The sequence below is a fragment of the Heliangelus exortis genome, chromosome 16 (genome assembly GCF_036169615.1).
Source record: "Heliangelus exortis chromosome 16, bHelExo1.hap1, whole genome shotgun sequence".
NCBI classification, from domain to species: domain Eukaryota; kingdom Metazoa; phylum Chordata; class Aves; order Apodiformes; family Trochilidae; genus Heliangelus; species Heliangelus exortis.
In genome coordinates, this window is record NC_092437.1 from 11,174,168 (window position 1) to 11,194,384 (window position 20,217).

Consider the following 20,217-nt stretch of genomic DNA (forward strand, 5'->3'; position numbering starts at 1 on the left):
GAGAGGGGTGGGATTTAGAGCTGGATCTGGATTTTATAACTTGGCTTTAACATTAGGCTTGCATGTGAGAAAGGGTCTGGAGTGATTTATATGGCACCTCTGTGAGGCACAGCACTGCACCGGGGGGATGGTAGTGAGAAGCTGTGTGCACAGCCATGTCATGCACCAAGGATGCTCCCAGTGGGCTTGTGCTCCAGGCAAAGCCACCTGCCTGCAGGAGAGATCCTCAAATGTGCTTGTGGACAAGTAACCCACACTTAAATACCATTTACACTTATTAATGGCATTGCAGAGGCATCTGGCACCGTAACACTGGAGGATTATGTGAAGTGAAGGGTGAAATAACTTCACCAAAAGGCAAACGCTGAAGCATTCCCTTTTGTGTATTGAACATTCCTGTAGGCTCTGTACTTGCTCTTTTCAGACAATGCTTTGTTGGCTGCCTGGATTATTGTATATCACCTCTCTAACCTGCTGTATTAATTTCCATTTACTGTGAAAAGAACTTGTCAAATAAGGAGAGAAAAAGCGGGTGGAGTCTTTTAATCCATAAGGCACAGTTCTTAAAAGAAGTACCTTGTTGTGTAGTAGCAGCACACAAGTGAAGAATTTGTCAAGAATACAGGGCTGCTGCTAATTGTCTGAATAAATTACAGCTTTGGAGCCTGGAAGCCACAAATCATGTCATTGTAGCACTAAGCCGTTCCTTTATGGAATTGGTCTTTTACAACCTGGAAAAAAAACTTTTTAGAAGACCGCCCTGAGGGAAAGCTTAGAGAGAGAGGAGAGAACAACTGTGTGTGTGTGTGTGTGTGTGTGTGTGTGTGTGTGTGTGCAGGCACTTGTCCATTCTGATGATTCCTACCATCTTTAGCTAGAGTAGGAAAAAAAAAAAAAAAAAAAGAACTCAGGATTTTATTAGTTTTCTTCTTAAGTACCTGGTTACAGACTGTGGGCAGAGTCCAGCTCTCCCTGGTGTCATTTGAAAGCCTATGGAGCTGAGCAGCCTTTGGATGGTGGCAGGTCCCTGTGCAGTAATCCAGTGTGGCACAATCTATAAGGGGAGTTTAGCTCTGTGTACAGAATGACTCCTCAAGATAATTCCCAGTTCATACTGTGAAATAGATAATAAAGTGGAAAGTGCTCACTGGAATTTCCTTAAGGCAACCTGAAGCTCTGCTGGGGCTCTATCCCAGTTTATTAGCAGTGTTTGGCAAAGTACTTCAGGCTTCTTTGCAGACCACAGTAATTGGTTACCAGCCATTAGAGGACAAGCTGCCTGATAAAATTCAAAGACTGTAATGAAGCAGACAGGCATGATAACACAGTAATAAATCACAGCCGTTGGGGTATGTTCCTGGGACTGCTGGCAGAGGGGTTTCAATCAGAAGTCAAGAGGAACCTGCAATTCCATGTCATACTCCCCTTCACAGTCAAATCTCACCCTGGATCCTGGCCAGGTGTCAGGTCAAATGCACCAGAGAGGCCCACACTAAAAAGAGGGTAACTACAGATGAAATGCCAGACAAGAGATGTGCTAAGACTTGTTCTTCAGAGGTTGCACTAGGAAAAAACCCCAGTATTACACACTTCAGGAAGTTTTGTTCCAAGACCAAGTATCCATTAGAACATTGCATTAATAATTAATTGCTAATCCTGGTAGCTGCCTGGAATCATTCTCTGCACAACCCAAAAGTGACATGGGATAAGCACACACACCACTGGGTCAATAAGTTGATGAACAGCACAGCAAAGCTTACGAAAAAATTTCAGTGTCACAGTGGCTCCAATTCCTGCAGTATCTGCTTGGGAGGAGCAGTGTGGAGACAGAAGTGTTTTGCACCAAGAGGTGAAAGAGCCACTTTTCCCCACCACATACCCACCTCTCTTCCCCTTTTTAGCAATCTCTGTGGGCAGACTAATCCATGTGCCAAAGGTAGCTAATAAAACCTTTCTTCTACCACAGCTTTGGTGAATTCTTAACTTTAATTCAGAATCACTTGTTTAAAAGCCATTTATCTTTTAACTTGAACCAGCCCTGTTCTGCTAAAACTCTTTCTAAAACATTAGCCCTGTCCCCAAACCTGTCAAATCCTAGCAGATCACTCCATGCTGCTTCCACCTTCTTTACAAAAACTGGGTAGGCAAGATGCTGCCATAGCTGATCTTACATTAGGAGCCAGGGTGCCAGTTTGGGCAGAGAGAAACAGACGGATGGATCCAAAGGTACCAGTCTCACGTACAGGGGTCACAAATTCAAGGCCCTTTTGACTTTTATGGCTTTTCTTTCAAAGTGTGGAAATGTTTCCATTTGAGAATGATCTGCAAGCACTTACAGACATGTTGGGACGTGCAGAGCAGCAGTCCCTAAAGATCCCAGGTGCCAATAGACTGGTTCCTTTTCAGCACTAAAATTACAGGATGGGTTGAGCTCAGCCTCTGATGGTGCCAATATTGTTTAATGTTCTGTATTATGGATTTACCTGCAGGTGAATGATAGCCTATTCAATTTCCCCTGTGTTTTCTTTGGTGCTCAATGTTTTCTTGACACTTATCATCACAGTTTTAAAGCAAGCTATGGTAGAATAGGTATAACCATGAATTTGATGACAAATATACCAAGGGCTATATTTCTTTACAACTGTGTAAATAAGAAACTGTTTGAGGGTGTTTTGTTTATTTTCCCCAGACGTAAAGTTGAAAGAACACCTAATAGATTCCCACTAAAGCTCTTAAGATTCAGAGATTGAAATGTACAGTTGTAATTTTAGAGAATTTTGTTACTTAGCTCTTGACCCCATCCATGTGTTGGTATATTTTGCCTGTGCTCTTAGTACAGCAGGAATTCTTAGATGCAATAAAGGTACAAAAAAGCTATTGCAATTTCTCACAAAGAGGGTTAAATCCTGATAGATTTGGTGCAGGCTATGAGAAGCAGTGCTCTCTCACATGCCATCCTTCCAGGCTGCTCCTCCTGGGGCACCTTCCCAAGCACCCAGCCCCAGCATGAGGGATGCAGAAGGCAGTTGCAGTTTGATATTGCAGCAGCCCTGAACCTTCTTCACCTTTGGGCACTTTGATCCCAGATGCACAACCCTCCATGTGCCTGGGTAACTACCTCTTTATCTTTATTCCTCCCTCAGATTGCCCCTGGAGCTGGACTTGCTGCCTCTACCTGAATTTTTTGCCATTGTATGCAACTCTACCTTTACCTGTGGTTTCAGTTCAGTGCAAAGCAAAATTAATTCTTTTGGCAGATTTTTCCACTGTCAGTGGGGGTTCTTATGGTACATTATCAATGCTCCTCGCCCTGGTGATGCATAACACTAATCCATCATTAGAGCAAGGGTGTGCTCTGATGATGGATTAAAATAATTTATCATAAGAACAAGGGGCTATAATGTAACACCGTCAAAAGATGGCACCATGTGGAGACAAACAGATCAACGAGGAAATTCAGTAATGCTCATCGAATCGAGTGGATCTGCTGCCAAGAGGCTCTTCTGCAGCAAAAGTTTGGCAACCTGCAAAAATATCATTATTCTCCTTGCTGAAACAACTCTTTGCAGTAATGACAGAGATTTAAGGATTTTCTTTAGAACAACAAAGGGAGCCTCCCACTACTAACCACCCCCTTTTTGGGACTAAATAGTCCAGGTACAATTACAGCTCTGGTTTGCCTTATGCAAGTCTTAATTTTAAGACTATTGGCATAATGAAATGCAAATATAACAGCTATTTAAACCATCAGTCCAAAATAGGTTTGCTGCCGCTTGGTTAAGTGACTGAGAAAGAGGATTTAAAACTCAGGAGATGTGGTTATAGTCCTAGCTTTCTTTTGGAAGCACTACATCTGTAATTCAGCACTTCATTCCTGTCTACTGCACATTTGCTTAACTGTAGCCATGTGTTTACACGGATTCTTCAGAACTCTGTTAAAATGAGGATTAACTGAAACACCTATTTGAATGCCTTCCCGGACATAAGTTTATGAAATCTGGACTAAAAGCACACATTGTTCAAATGATTTGGGAAAAACTCAAGTTTCTTTTGCACTGCATGTGGACAACCATATTGTGAGTTGCTGCTAAGAAACGGATTGTCAGAGGTCCTCTGTCAGGTGAAATGCAATAGAAAATGTATCTGCTCAAAGAACAGATCCAATAATTCACAGAATCATAGAATAAATCAGGTTGAAAGGGGCCTCAGGATGTCGTTCACTGTATTTCTGTCTGGAAACCAAATAGTATATGAATAAATGTAAAAAAAGAATAAAATAAATAAAAAAAAAATCTAATAAAACCCAGAGTGATCTTAAATTTTCCCCGTGATTCCAGAGTACATGGATCTAACGAAGGAGGCACTGCATAGGATGAATAGAAGTACCTCTGTGCAACATTGATTTTCCACAGCCTGAATGACAGTGGTTGCCAGTCTTCCTATTACTGTAATTGCTGGCTAAATGAACTATAATTGTATTAAGTGGTAACTCTGAAATATGTATGCACTGTAAAAAGGAGCTGAAGCATTGCAGGCATAAAAATTTGATTTGCAATATTTGGAATAAGTTCGGGGGCGGGCAGGGGCGGACTGCGTTGGTTGTACAGAAACTGGGGCAATAAAGTGCAGCTCAGAGGGCTCTGGTTTTGTGAGGGGGTCTGTGAAGGAGAAGGAGAGAGCCCTTAGGGTCTGGGTGTCCTCTGTGTTTGATACTGCAAGTCCTGTGTCTGCACAGTGCTGTTAAAAAGAGAGGAAAGCTGCTAGGCAGGGCCAGCCCTGCAGGCTCGGTGAAGATGCTTCACCTGCAAATACCACTCCACAGCATGTGATGTGTGACTTGCCCCAGCCTTCATCAACACAAATTACTGGCAGTCTATCTTTAAGAAAGCAGAGAAACCAGCTGGGGCAGCTTGGGGTAGAGCAGAACATCTCAGTGCCCACCAGGAGCTCTGTGTGGGCAGTGGAAGGAGGGACCGGGAGCGAGGCGGCTTCACTAGGAAATTCCTTGGGTCGTTGCTGTTGTTGCATATTATTTGCACAGAGCCCACGCTTTCTGGCCTCAGTTCACCCTTACACTCACTAAAAATTGTTCCTTCCTTACATAATAATAATATAAAAAAAAAAAAAAACAAAACTACATTACACACTGCTTAAGACTTCGCTGCCTTTTTCCATTTCTTCAGACTGTAGGTAGTGGCTCCCCTTAGGAATGACAGCATTACAGGAGTTTCAGTTTGCCTTTTCAGCTTGATAGGAAAACTAATGATAGTAATATTTTTAAAAGGCAGACTGAACTGTTTTCATTTATCCAAACCAATTGCTGCAGTTGGTTTGCTAAAATTTGACAATTCAGAATGATATTTTGTTCTAATTTCAGATGGGAAAAGTGTTTCCTTCCTGAGCAATTTAGGATATATTTGGGAATACTTGTGGATGCTGTGCTTTGGAATGAGACTGAAAAGTGTATTAGTGAGGCTGAAAACATAACAGAAGATGACCAAAATTCTGCTGTGAAACCCTATAAAATGGAAATAATATTCTCATGAAAAGTTTTCTGAGTAAAATCCCATAAAATGTCATTGCTCCTTTTCTGTTAGCCTGATGCAATAGTGGGTAACCACATTCCTACCCGGGAGGATTTGCTGCCAGTTTTTGCAACAATACTGCAACAATACATTTTATTTCCAGGGTGGAAAGACAAATAGACCTTTGTGAAGAAATGCAGCAGAATTCCAGCAGCCATTGAAATCAAGAGCAGCCCTGCCACTGCTTTCAGTGCTCTTGGATGAGTCCTTAACACAGTTGCTGAAAATGTTACGGTAACATTATTGTAAGCAACTGCCCTCAAAATCTTGCCCAAAGTTCCTGTTTAACCAGCACCAAATGGATTGCTTGGCAGGGGAAAAAACAACATTTTGGTGCTGGGAGCGAGGGGGCTGCAGGAGGTCTCTGCAGCTCTGGGTCCATGTAGGTTCTGAGCTCTGCACTGCCTGCACCAGAGCATCCAGGGCAGGGACTGACCCAAGGCTGAGGCATGCTTGCTTTGCAGCCAAAGAATTCCTAAGACATGGCAGTTCTGTGCCTGGGAAACAGCCCATTATGACCAGTGAAGCAAAGATGCCAATTAAAGCAGTCCTCAGGGTGACCTCAGCCTCCCTGGCAAATGTCAGCCCAGTGCCAGGAGCTGCTGGGCTAACAGAGAGAGAAATGGAGCAGGCTGATGGCTTTGGTGGGCATCACATCTGGGTTATTTGAGGGTTTTACAGGAGCTGAGACTTCTCCCTGGAGGTTCTTATAATAAAGACAATTCCTTCTTGTCTTAAAACTCCACTTTACTTGAATGGGATAGAAAATTAGACAGTGCTCATTTGCATTGGGACATAGAGGGACAGTGAAATGACTTTATATATTTTATTAATAAATGACTTTATTAACCCACCACAGGGCTTGTGCAGGACCCCATCCTGAGAGAACCTGGGCCTCTTTCTCCATTTTTACATTGAGTTTATCCAAACTTCTTGCCCAGGCAATGGTACACATGCAGCTTGCATGGATGGATGAAAGGATGCACAGAAGGATTTTAAAGAGGAGCAAAATTCTCAAAATAAACCATGAACATGGATTTAAAAGTGCTGTCCCTCCTTCCCTTCCCCCTGCCTTCTCTCAGTGTTTAATTGAGTCATCTGTAAGCATTTTGGTAGGTCAGGAATGCAATTAAATAGCCTGTCTATCGTAAAATATTTGAGCAGTAATACCTGATAAAATCATCATTATCTTGGAGTAATTGACCACATCAGATAATTAAGGTTCCTGAGGCAAAGCTTCACCCCTAAAGGAAGTTCAGTGATATTAGAGTAGGTCTGTGGTAGTCAAGACTATGTTAGTGTTTCCATTATAAGCCTGATATTTTAAAGCTGTGCAATTCTATCAGTAAAATGAATGTAGTCAGAGTGTACTCATCATTCAGTCTCCTGGTTTTTAATCACAGAGGAAGGATAAAACAAAATATTTTGGTCTAATTTTGGAAAAATTCCTGCTGAAAAATAGGTTTGAATAAGGCTTCACTTAATAAAATAGGAAAAAAAAAACCCAAACAAAAAACCAAAACCACCACCAACAAAAAAAGACAAACCCAAGCAACAACAACAAAAAAGCCCCCAGCAAACTACCACAAACAATCAACCAAGAATGACAAGTTTATGTTCTATCTACAGCCTGGTGAATTTGTAGCCCAGCAGCTCACCAAAGCTGTGGATATTTTCATAGTTTGAGAAAAGACAATTTTGCTCCTGATTCTTTCATAGTTCCAAGTACATGCATTTCACATAGAGGTATCCCAAGCACAATCAGAAGCAGTAAAGAAGTAAAACATAACACAAGAGCAGTCTCAGGCCTCAGCTGTAGAAGTGGGACAGGTATTTCTCCTCTCCCCCTCAGACCTGATGGAAGCAATAGCTCTGTCCCAGAATTAGCAACAAGAGACATTCTAAAATCCACTTTAAATACTGAGTGCCCTGCTGGATCACAGCAAGGTCCAGCTGCTCCAGTGTTTGCTTTCTGACAGGGGTTGATACAGGATCCCTGTAGAATAACAACTTCTCAGTATCTGGTAATCAACAATTTGGGGTTTTCTTCTGCTCTGTGATGACTTTGGATCGGCAGCTTTCTTTAAATACCCACTACTTGTCTCTCAGTCTCTACTTTCAAACTCAAAAAAAAGTGGAAAAGCACAAAGTGCTGGAATTTGATAGCTGTCACATACTCTTCTTGAACATCTGTACTGCTCAATAAAAGCATCAAGGAGTGAGTTCAAAGCCTGAGTTGTCCAAATCCTTAGTTGCTGTCTTACAGCCTGGCACTGTAAGAAAAATCCTCTCTGACCTCCAGTGTGGGTACAAACCAACCTCTTCCCCTTGGCCTCAGGATTAGGACTTTGCTCCCTGGCTCCTTTCTATTTAGAGCAGCCATGACTTCATTACTGTAACATCTGAGCTCTTTACTTTTCATTGCATCTCTTCTTTGAATCACCCTTAGTGGGTAAGGAAGGAATTTATACTTCATTTAAAAGAAATATGGCAGACCCAAACTGACTTAAGCATCCAAGCTTAAATCAAATAAATTTTTAATCAAGATTTAACTTTCTAAAACAGCTAAGAATAGTGCCTGACTACATAGCAAAAATGAGAGATGAGAGCCAGTATCCTGTCCCACACCTACCAGAATTTTTACTCAGAACTTGGACAGAAGCAAAACACCATTGGCTGTTGCACCCTTTGTCATTCCCAAGCCCCATCTCTGCCCAAACCAAAGGAGAAGCTTTTAATCTCTGATTTAAAGTAAAGTAGTTTTCTCTTGCTAAGTGTTAGGAGTTCAGAGCAGGATGCTGTGTATACTGAAGCCTTCACATTTCCATGGAATCTTTGGCACTGTTATTTTGTGCTTTGCAGCATTTCTTCTCTTTGGAGTAGCACTCAAAACTCCAGGTTGTGGTTTTTTTCTCAGTATCCTACAGGATTTCTTTTTGCTGCATTTGCATTCTGATTTTTTTCTAAAAAGTGTCTTAATGAAAAATATGTACCAGAGAGCTCCACGTGAGTGGTCTCCAATGTTGAAGATCAATAACAGTTTATTTGATCACTGGCAGCAAATGCTCTTTCAATTAAGCAGGTCACATAAATAACTTTCAGGTTCCAACATTATTTGGAAAGGTTGAATGTGAAATAAATGTGATTGGGTTGGTGGTAGAAGTCCCTCAAAAGGATTGGAGTAGATAGCCAGCTAAGGACTTGGACACTGATCCTTGCTTTATCAGGATGGCCCAAGGCAGCCAAGCTGGGTTTAGAAATCTCCACAGCCTATACTGTTGTATACATTAGAAGCACTTTACTGTCTTTAAGATGGTTGGAAGTTTTTCCTGAGAAACTTATCCAACATTTTTATTGGTTGTTCCATCTCTGCCTCAGGGTATTTGTTTCATCCCTCCAGGTTTCTGTTTCTTACAGCCATGCACTCCTGTGACTCCCAGCCTGCATAAGGGTTTCTAATCACATTGGGGTAACCTTTGCATGGAACTATAGACACTGCATGTAATTATAGACTATTTTAACACTAAAAATGACAGTCAGGTCCAGGCATGGCAAAAAGTCATAATTCACTGAAACCAAACAGCCTTGTGACCAGTGCAGATGGCATCCTTACAACAAAGATTCAGAACAACGCATGGAAAATATACTGAATAAAAGCAGAAGGCTACAAATGACATTTTATCATTGAAAGCTTGGGGAAACAAAGTCTGCACATAAGAAATAACAAGAAATCTGTATTTCACAGTGAGGACTTGAACAGAACAGTGGGGATTAATGATCTTTAGGAGAATCCAATATTCAAATAAAAATTTAGAAGAAACTTTTGCAGTTATCCTTAATCCAAAAATGTTAAGCCCAAAACTCAATCAAAGCTCATTTGGGTATTTGATTGTACACAAAGAAAAAGGAATGGTCCTTGTTTAATTTAAGGCTGGCTCTGCAAATGGTGCTGCTGCCTTTTCCCCTTTAATTTTTCCAATACCCTCTTTCTGCAGAACAAGTTGTAGGGGGAGAAACAGATTTTGCAGCTGCTGAGAAAAAGATCAGAGGCACCAACCTTGTTTAAAAATTCCACAATCAATTTAGGAAAAAAACAGTAAAACCCCAGGAAACTCCCCAACTTCACTAAGAAGTCCTCAGTTCAAAGATAGCTGTACTGGGAAGAATCCACAGGATCTGTCTGTCAATAGGTTTCTTAGAGGAAGAAATGTTCAGTTGTGTTCTTTCTTCTTTCTCTGCCATTGAGAAACAACTTTATAACTGCAGAACAAGGTGAAAGTACCAACAGAGGCTGGTGGGAGAGGAGGATCAGGGAGGAAGGGTGTTCATGCCCTGAGGATGACTTGTCTCTGTGAACTGCTGCTGGTGATCTCTGAGCTGCTGAAGGTTAGACACAAATAATCTGCCATATTTTAGGGTCTCTATCTGCAGAGTCTGAACAACTCCAGGCTGCACAAAGCTGCTTGCTGTGCTCTGGACCCTGAACTCTTGGTTGTTGTGATACGACTTCAATGCCATGCCAAGAAGTGTTAAATGAGCTTAACTCTCAAAGTCAGTACACAGGTACAGGGCTGTAGGTTTCCAAAGCAGTCCATAAGAAAAAAAAGCTTCACAAGATAGCTGAGAAGATAAGACTCGCACAACTTGCCTTTATTTTCTTACTTCCTAAAAAAAAATTAAAATCCCTTTCAGTATTAGAACATGTCCAGACTGAAGTTTCCTAAATCACTCTGGCAGGGCTCAGATGTCTTAGCCACAAGGGCAAACCCCATCCTCTCCAGCCTTAATCTTCCCCTCTCTGGTGAAGGCAGTGGGTGAGCCCAGATTCCCCCTGTCTGGGTATCTGCAGGTAGGGACAATAAGGTGTAGGAGTCCTTGCTATGTTTAGCCTCCAGGATTTAAATCACTTTCTGAAACTACTGGCACTTTCGTCCTGTGGACACGAGTTCCACCCTTCAGTTGCACACTGCATGAACCAAAATATTTTTTCATTTTAGCTCTTACTTGATGAGTAACAGGGAGTAATTCAGCTATGACTACGATTCATCACTATCTCAGGATTGCTTAGAATATGAAGGAACCAGCCCCGAATCCTCTTTGAGTGCCATTTATCCCAGAAGGCTTTTCTTGTTCACTGAATGGCAAGGCACGGAACCAACACTTAACTTCCCAGCACAGGAGTGAGATGATCTTTGCACAAATACATGGAGGATGAGGGCTGAATAGAAGCAAAATGAGCATGCAAATAACCCCATGCACCAACTGGCATTTCAATGCCTGCTGAGCTGGGTGCTCACACAGGATCTCACTCACATGTCTGTCTCTGAGGGGTTTGAATGCTGACACTGGCTCGATGCCAGGGTACATATTCCCTTTTGCACATGCATTTAAAACAAAAAAGAAAAAAAACCCAAACAGCACAACCCCAAGCCTTGCTGAGGATCAGCCTGTGTTGAATAGCACACCTGGCTGTGAACCTTGAGACTGACTCCAAGTTTGGTTATTTGTGGGATCTCTATTTGCCTCAGTTTCCCCCCTTCCTCTTAGGTAATTTTTTTCTCTATAGTGTAAGGTGGTTTGAGCTGGCATAATCTCTCATGTGTTCAGCATGACAGGGATGAGATGTCAGCAGGGAAAGGGACTCACTACCCTAATCCAATTCACAATAATGACAATTGTATGAAATTGATGGGCTTTTCTGAAATTTCCCTATCACTGACTTTTACACTACTCATCACAGCTGCAAATTCCTCAACTGGCATCACCTATTGCCCCACCATTATTAGGCATAATAAAAATTTAACTAAAATAGCAACAGAAAATGTGCATTACACAAAATGAATTTAAATTGATTTTTTTCCTACTTTCTCAAATCTTATTACTAATTGGTATTTTTAGAGCAGAGATTCATTTTCATACACTAAAATTAATGGGCCATATCAGCGGGTGTGAATCAGGATAGGTCTATTGAATTCAATGGGTCCTATATCATTTACTGCAGCAGAGAATCTCACCTACTATTTGAAAGAGCATTTTCTTTTTTGCAACTCACAAAGCAATTGCATTTTCAGTCTTATGCCCTGGTCCTGCAAATAATTGTGCAAGACATTAACTTTATGGAGACAAGAAGCATTGCTGAAGCCATTGCAGTTACTCATAAGAAGGAAGTTACAGGATTTCAGACTCATACCTTAAAGGGCAATTGAAACCATTGCCAACTGTGTTCACAATTAAATTTTACAATTTATAAAACACCTAATACAGTGTCTGTCCTAATACCTAAAATTTGTGCTAATTATGTTGTACTGTAAATTGGCAGTAATGTGGTTACTTGCTTAATACTTTTTATTTATCACAAAAGAACCTGCATTTTTTTCTTCTAGAAGCTCTATCTCCCCCATTGTCTGCAGTAAGTCTTTGAAATTCAGCAGGTGAACAACCTTTGGATTAAAGATGTGCTTTATTCCTTAGCCCTCAAGAAATTCCAACTATAGTTTTGCTGAGATAAAGTGTTTTGAAATAGCCAATTCACTTCTTGCTAGAAAATTTGGCAATGAGAACCGATTGAAATAGGAATTTAGAAGACTTGTGCTTTTCTCTCCCCACCTCTCCTCACTTTCCAAGAAAGTTCTTTGCTGGTGGAAGTTCTGGACCTCAAAAGTGATGTGTGACAGTTTATGTGCTAACAGAAAAAAACAGAAAGCCAAATGCTGCTGATAGTGCACAGAGAATGAGGTTACCACAAATTCTTTACACAACAGGAAAACAGCACCTTAAGGAATGAATAGGAAAAAAATGGTTGTAAAATTAAACAATTAATATTTCAGAGTCATTAGACTTTGTATATAACCTGGTCAGCTTAACAACAATTCTGCACACAGTTTGATGCCAGGATCAAGCACCCTCCCTCTTAGCACTGGTGAAATATTACGTGTGCACGATGGGCACAATTAACATCATATGGGCTTGAGTTTCCCATAGAGATAACACTTTTTTCCTCAGTTTTTATACATAATATACACATTACCATGTACTCTTGAGTTTTTTTCTGCTTTGAGGCAAATTGAGTTTGACATTTATACAAGAAGCAATAAAACTGATGCAGTCAAAGTATATTCCTAAAACAAGTTCAGTAATGTCTCTTCCAAACTACGTTTGAATTAGTGGAATAAATGCCTTTTCATGTTTGCAGTTGAAGTACTGGCCAATTCTGCCAAATAGTTTTTGGAAAATTGCCTTCAGAATTGACTTTCCCTGGGGAAGATTTGCCTCTATGGAAAGTGGTGATAGTGGGAGAATTCAAAAGGGAGAAAGCAAAAAGGAAGGCAGAGGGAATAGGTTAAAGGCTAACTTTAAACAGGTGGCTTTAATTTCTTTTTGCCCAAATTGTTCTACAATTTCTTACACTAAAGCTTTCTGGTTAACTCCAGCAAATTTCATTTTAGTGAGAGCAGTTCCATGTTAAGCCAACTTTGATTTTACCTCGGCTCAGGTGGGGTCTGTCTTTCTCTGGGCTTCCCATTTCCCAAGAGAAAATAAAATGCTAGTTTGGGAATTTTGCAATTCCAATTCAGCTTACCCATCTGGGAGTTCTGAATAATTTTGAATCCCACAAATTTGCTTCTCCTCAATTAAGAAGGACAAAGATATGGGGGTTTTTCTCCTCAAGGTGTTTGCTGACTTGAACAGAGATAGCATCTGGGACTCCTATCAGTCACCCTATTTCTCTTCCCCATCTAAAAACATGCATAACAGGTGCCCTTTTCTCCAATTTTCTTGATATATTTCACTACCTGAAGAATATTTACATAGGACAATCCAGTAGCTATTGAAGCATGGTTTAGTTCACATAAAACCCTTCTGGGCTACTTTACAACTTGGCAAGCTTTGGGAATCAGCAAGCAGTCATTACACAGGGAAGGAATCTGCTCCGTTTTGTACGTGTTAAATGCTATTTCCTGATCCATCTATGGATGACCTGACAGAAGGAAACATATTGCAAACGTATGTGTCATATATGATCAACCCCAATAAATATATCTTGTAATACACAGAATTTTCCATCTTATATTTTATAGATGACACGTAAGCAGAATAATTTTGCACTTACTGCAACTTCCTGATGCTCCAGTCTGGCTCTGAGGCGCAGAACATCTACAGCTACATGGTCTCTTCAAGGTGATGGGCAGAGCTACAGGGAAAAAAAAAAATAAATGTTCCCAGTGAGGATTCCTAATGTTGATTGCACCATAATTTCTGCTGTGCTGTACACTGGGACAGGCATGTTCAACCCAGCTGTAGTGTTTCTATTATTTGCAACTTGTGCTTCCTGAACACACAGAGGCCCCTGGGACTTTGGCCCCAAGCTCCTTGAGATTTCCTCCAGGGTGTGAAGGCACAGCACCCTTCTGCCCCTCAGCCCACAGGAAGGGAGATGTGCCCAACCTTAAGACTGACCCCTTAACACAGGACATCTTGGTTTTGTGATGGCACCCAGGAAACTGATACCAACAGCTAGGAAAGGAGGAGGGAAATTATTTTTAGGTTGCACCAGGAAAACAGCTGCAGCATTTTCTCAATGGCAGAAGAGCTCTTAGAGGACAGAGGGAGGCCTGTCTTATTGCCTCAAAATTTTCCCCTGTGAAGAGTCTCAACCTTCCAAGACTCCCCCTGTGCAAACCTCCAGCTCGTGTGCGCTGATGAGCGTAACTCTAGAGCATCGTGGAGGAAACCAGAACTATTTTTATTTTTGCTTGAGTAAACCTTTAGCATTTAACAGTCAGGTGTTTATTTCACTTTCCAAACTGCCTCCGGCTCCAGTAATGCTTAGCATGATCCTTTTCTCAGGATGGGGGAGAAAAAAAAAAGGGGGATTGATTTAAATGCTCTTAAAATGGAGAGGCTTGAGGAATCACAAACTCGTATCCACTGCCACACATCCCACCTCAGCCCCCCTCCTTCTTCACTTCAGCCCTCCTTGGAAGGGACCTGACAGGAAATATTTTAGAGGTAGAGAATTTTCAATGAAAATATTATTTCTCCATCTGCCCACTTTTCCACCCTCGCAGGTTGTATGGCTAAGTGACATTTAGGAATGTGTATCCTGCAGCCCGCTCGGTCGCCCATCTTCTCACATCTTGCTTTCCCACCCAGAGCCCATCGCAGCACCAGGTCCTCCTGAGTGTCACAGGAGACACTTGACCTTTGGGAGCCTGCCTGGGCTTTTCAGAGTCATTTCTGACTTCAGAAGCTCCTGTAAATGAAGGGGGCTGCCCCCCTTCCATGAGCTTCCCCACAGCTGGGAGGCACAGGGAGGGTGGGGTCCACTACTGCTCCAGAGCTCTGGGGTAAGAAAAAAAAAATATATATATAAAAAAATTCAGCAACCATGAAACCTACAGAAAGTTGGCTGATATTGCATGCATGCAGCTATTCAAACCAGATGCTCGCATGCCTTCCTGCCCACGCTACCTTACCCACACTGATCCATTCCCAGCCCAACAGGAAGCTTCAATTTTTTGTACCTTGAGCCATTTTCAACAAAAGCCATAAAAGGAGGGGGACACACAGGCACTGCAGTGACCTCCAGGGGGATGCAGTTAGCAAGACACATGCTTGCTCCTTTGTGCCAATGCTGCCATGCTGAAGTCTTTTTGCTTGGGTAGCCTAGATTTATTTCAGCTGGTTGGGAAGTGTTAAGGCAACATGGCTTGACAAATAGCCTGTGCCTAAGAGGGAAGAGGAAAAAGATTGAGGTTAATTTGTCTTTAAGATTAACACTGAGAAGGGGGGGGGGCAGTGCATAATAGCCCGACACATTTTGGCTGTCCTGCCACCCCCTTTTTGAACTTGTTTTTAAAAAATAAATATCTAGCTTGCATCTAATTCTGTCTTGTTCTCCAGCCATGTTTCTCTGGTCAGAACTCCATGTTCTGCCCCAAATCTCCTCCAAGCCCCTCACTCCTAAATCTTAATTGGAAAACAGCACATTGATCACTAACTCTCTCCCAGTAAAGTCTTTTCAATGGCTCCTACTGGGACACAGTAATTTTAACTCATTCTACCCATGACAACACAGGCTTCTTGAGACAGCAATCACAAGCAAAGGTGTAGCAGATGTGGGAGGAACTCTCTGTCCAGAACCCAACTGAATCCACCTAGCCTCACCAAGAGGATCAAAAACTTTGTTGGTTTTTTGCTCTGGTGTTATTGGAATAAGAATGAAAGCCAAGGTCAGAGGTTTAAAGAGGGCCTCACTGCAGCAACCAGGTGTTTTTTGAAGACTCAAATCCATACTTATATTAGCATAATACTGTGGGATCTCAATGGTCAGATAAGCCAGTAAATCATTATTTTTCCATAATGCTTTTTTTTTTTCAGCCAGCATTGAAACCAATACTTCTTGCCTGTCCTGGCTGTGTGATGCAGCTTCTGTTCTCTCCACTGGACCACTGAAGTGATTTTGGCTACAGAGAACCAAGAAAAATTTTTTTGCACACCCCACAGACTGATGCAGCAGCACAAGGAAGGAGAAAGAGCAGTGGCAGAGGCATGAGACCAAAGCAGGGGTGCTGGGGGAGCTTCTGAGTCCACATCACCCACACCTGTGCCATGGTACATCCCATTGTGCCTGTCTCTTTCACACCCAGAATTCATTAGGGCAATTAAAGATCAATGAAAGACACATGTTATAAGTTTTCTTACTTCAAATTTATCATTTTTTAAATTATTACTTTTTACCTCCTATAAAATATGATTTCTGACTGGCAAACATTTGAAACTTCGTGGCTTTTTATAATGAGCAAGGAGGAGAAAAAAAAACCCTTTGGTTTTTTTCAGATCATCAGTAAGGTGATCAATGACAAACACATACACCCCCACCCTTTCCCATGCATTAGCTTCCAGCTGTGTGCATACAGGCTTTGAGAGCTGAATAACCCATTAATCTCCAGGTGGAAAATCAATAAATTGAAAATAATTAGCTGGGTATGAGGAGCAAAGAATCAGACAGCTGTTATTGAAAGCATGACTTAGGCATGTAGAAACAAGGTATAACAAGACATACTGAGAGCAGAGAAGGACAGAAGGATTTGAAAGCAGGAGTAGACAGCAAATCCAAAGGTGCTGAAAAGGGTGTTTACATATAATCCATTCTAAGCAACACTGTACAAGCAGTATTCTGTGGCAAGGGCTATGGAAGGATCAGAGGGGCTTTTGGAAAGTGTAACTCATTGGATGGAACTGTTCACTACCACTGCTGGAAGGGCTCTAGCAGTTATCAGTATCATTGCTCATGAAAAGGGAACAAAGTTCCAGGTCCTGTCAACAGGCATTTTTAAGATCATATTCATCTCCAAGCAGGCAGGGTCTGCAGTGAGAGCCAGAGAAGCAGCAGGAAGATAGACACAAAGCCAGATCAATGTTAACTTGTATGGTCACAGCAGTGGAGACACTGAATGCATTAGGCAGAATATGGTCCTCTCCTCCCTTCTGGTTCATGTTACATTGAATTTATGATAAATGCTGAATAAAAGCACTCTAAGAAAAAAAATTAAGCGAACAAGAAGAATGTGCTGTACCACTGGGGAGGTAAAAACTTAACACCAGACCAACACAGATCAGCAACATCCCAAACTGTTTGTAGCTCAGACAGGACAGAGGGCCTTACAAAGGGATACTCCATCTGAGCTCCTGAGCACATTATTTTTAGGCTGAGATTTAAGACCCATATCGCTGTCCAAACCAAGGACCCTAGGTTCAGTTCTGAGTTTGAGCAGAAATTCTGCAAATTATTTGGCGTTTTGTTTATGAGATCTGTATATCACAAACAATATACAGGACCTGTAACATAAAAGTACAAGACAAGCTACAGATCCCCAGTGAAATTGACATACACTTCCTCGTAGAGCTAGGGATTATTGCAGGGAGACACAAAAGCAGAATCACCACAGACCATACCCAAGATTACTGCTTCAGAAAGAGTTAAGAATTTATTAACTGAAATAAACGATTTCAGGTACTCAGAAGAAAAGATATTTTCACTTGCCTACAAGTTGCTGATCAAAGCATGAAGCAGGTGCCTTAGCCTGCTAAGAGCCTAAAACAAGACCTTTGAGGAACATGAAGCATTTCACATGTCTCGTTAGCATTTAATCTACATTTAACTTCTCCAAGAAAGCCTATCTAGACTATCAGTCCATCTGAAATGACACACTAGTGGAAGATTTGGCCTCTATCTCTAAAGTCACTCCTGCAGTCACCCACCATCACACCTGTGTGTGGAGAGGCACAACACAAAAGGAGATTCCACTAAGTAGTGAATCTAACAACTGGTGTAAAATTGTAGAGAATGAAAGAGGCATCTACTTACAGAGCTGCTCCGAGTGCTTCTAGCTCGAGGCTGGACACCAGTGGGCCTAATACCTTCCCCTCTTTATAGCTTCAAGCACTGATTAGTAAGTGCTACCACATGGAGTCTCATTAACTTGATTGGATTAAGGTCAGAAAAGGACCCACTCAGCTCTGAGATGTCTTTGGAGCTGTGCCTGAGTAGAAGCTCTAGGAGCAGTTTTCTAAAAGCCAGTGACTCTGGCCCAAACAATGAAGGGAACCAAGATTTTTTTGTTTCCTAATGTTGAAGTATCCATGATCTGTAGAGAAGACTGGAATTTAATGCAACTTTTCCTGTTAGATGGGAATTGCTTTATTCATTTACATTCTCAGGTTAATGCTGCTTTTCTTCTCAATCTTGCTTTCACTGACTGTTCAAAGCCTGGAGGTTTGCTTCCACATCACTTCAAGCCCCTGAAAATGCCAGTTTAGTTCTTGTAGACCTCTGCAAGCATTCCAATAGCCAGGACTGTGAAGCAATCACAGAGGACCTTAATTCATTCTATTCAATCTAATAAAAAGCTTTCTAAGTAGAATTAGTATCTTCTTGTTACTTTATACTATCGACTTAGCTTTCAAGATTTAATGACATATCTATGCAATTTCTCCTGATTTACATGAATATTCTTGAGACCTTATCAAAATGTATTCATAACAGGACAAAAGTCAGGTTTACAATTCTTCAAGTGCAAAATGTGTATCTTTAGATAGATGTAAGCTAGTGATCAGGGAGAGGGAGGCTGCAATAGCATAGTTTAGATTCTATTTCAGATTCAGGTATGATGGGATGTTTGCTTTCAACCACTGCAGCCAGACAGACAAGGAAAGAGCCTAAATTCCAGGTTATGGATTAATGCTTGTTCTGGAGCTGTTTTGGATAGACAGCAGAGAGGAAAGAGAAGCATTTCTTCCTTTCCAGTTTCTAAATATAGTGTGTTTCCCAGGATTTCTCATTTCTATTAAGTAGGATGACAATTCATTCTGCCTTTCTTTTGATATCCTAAGGTAATATATTTGCCCTTCTCACTTTGTTAAAAGTCTGTATGCTTGCACTTCTGTTAAAGGAAGAGATAAAAAGTTGAAGATTTCTACTCTGAAAAGGCTGCTTTTAATAGTTTGGATGGATCTATTTGACTAAGTACAGAGAACAGAACAAAAAATCTGGGTTACAATAGGAAATAAAAGGACTTTTCAGGCAAAAAGAGGATAAAGAGGCCAGATGAATTATAAGTATGGAGGATAGACTAGTTCTCATCCTGGACTCTGTGCTGTAGGAAACCAGTGAAGATGTGAAAAGAAATCCAACAGGCTCCAGAGAGTAAATAAAACCAACTGTGGTCAGTGTACCTCATCAAACATAAAAACAAGGCCTAAGAAAGGGAAGGGGGTTGCAATAAGGATGAGAATGACTCAGTCAAATATAATAATGTCAGCAAAGGCTGTAACAGGTTTAGGACAGATTCTCGCCAACTCAAATCAGCTAAAAAATTGTCACTCAGCCCTCCTCCCCAGCTGGAGAGTCTGCATTGGGGGCAAAAGCAAGTCTAGAGCTGGGAAGGCTCCAGTAGCTCTTCTTGGAGCAATAACTACATTCGAGATTGCCCTTTTGCTGTGTTTCTACTTCACTGTCACTTCAAGCCTGTGTAGGAACAAACCACCAGACTTCTGCTTCTGAAAAGGAGCAAACTCTCCTGATACAGCTCTGTTTGGGTGACAAAGGGGATGTGCTGAAAAGCTCTTCTTGGGAGTGCAAGTCTGGGCAGTTTTGCCAAGCCTGGGGAGCATCAACCACTCTACCTGAGCAAGCCAAAGCCCAGCAGTTTCCCAACCAGCAGCCTGTGTCAGGCTGTTACTGAACATATTCTGCTCCTGTGCTCCTGCCCCTGGGCAGCAGCAGGGCTGCGTGTAGAGTCTTGTGGTGCAGGGAAGAGAGAGACGGGAGAGCTCCCAGACTGACAAGCAGGTTTTGTGGTTTTGTTTAAGATGCTGAATCAGAGTTTCACCTGGAGGGGAGGCAGAAGGGGACGGATCATGGTTGGCAGGTGTCTACAGGAACACTCTATCTCTGAGGCTGGCAGACAGCAGGGTTGGCTGGCGCGGTTGTTTCTGCCGCTCCGAAGGCGGTTAACGTCATCGCCAGACGTGAGCGTGCTGGTTCTTGTTGTGTGGCCCTACCAACAAGAGAAAGCTCCTTTGAACAAATCCGCAGCAATTTGAAGGGATAATGAAATTCAGCATCCAC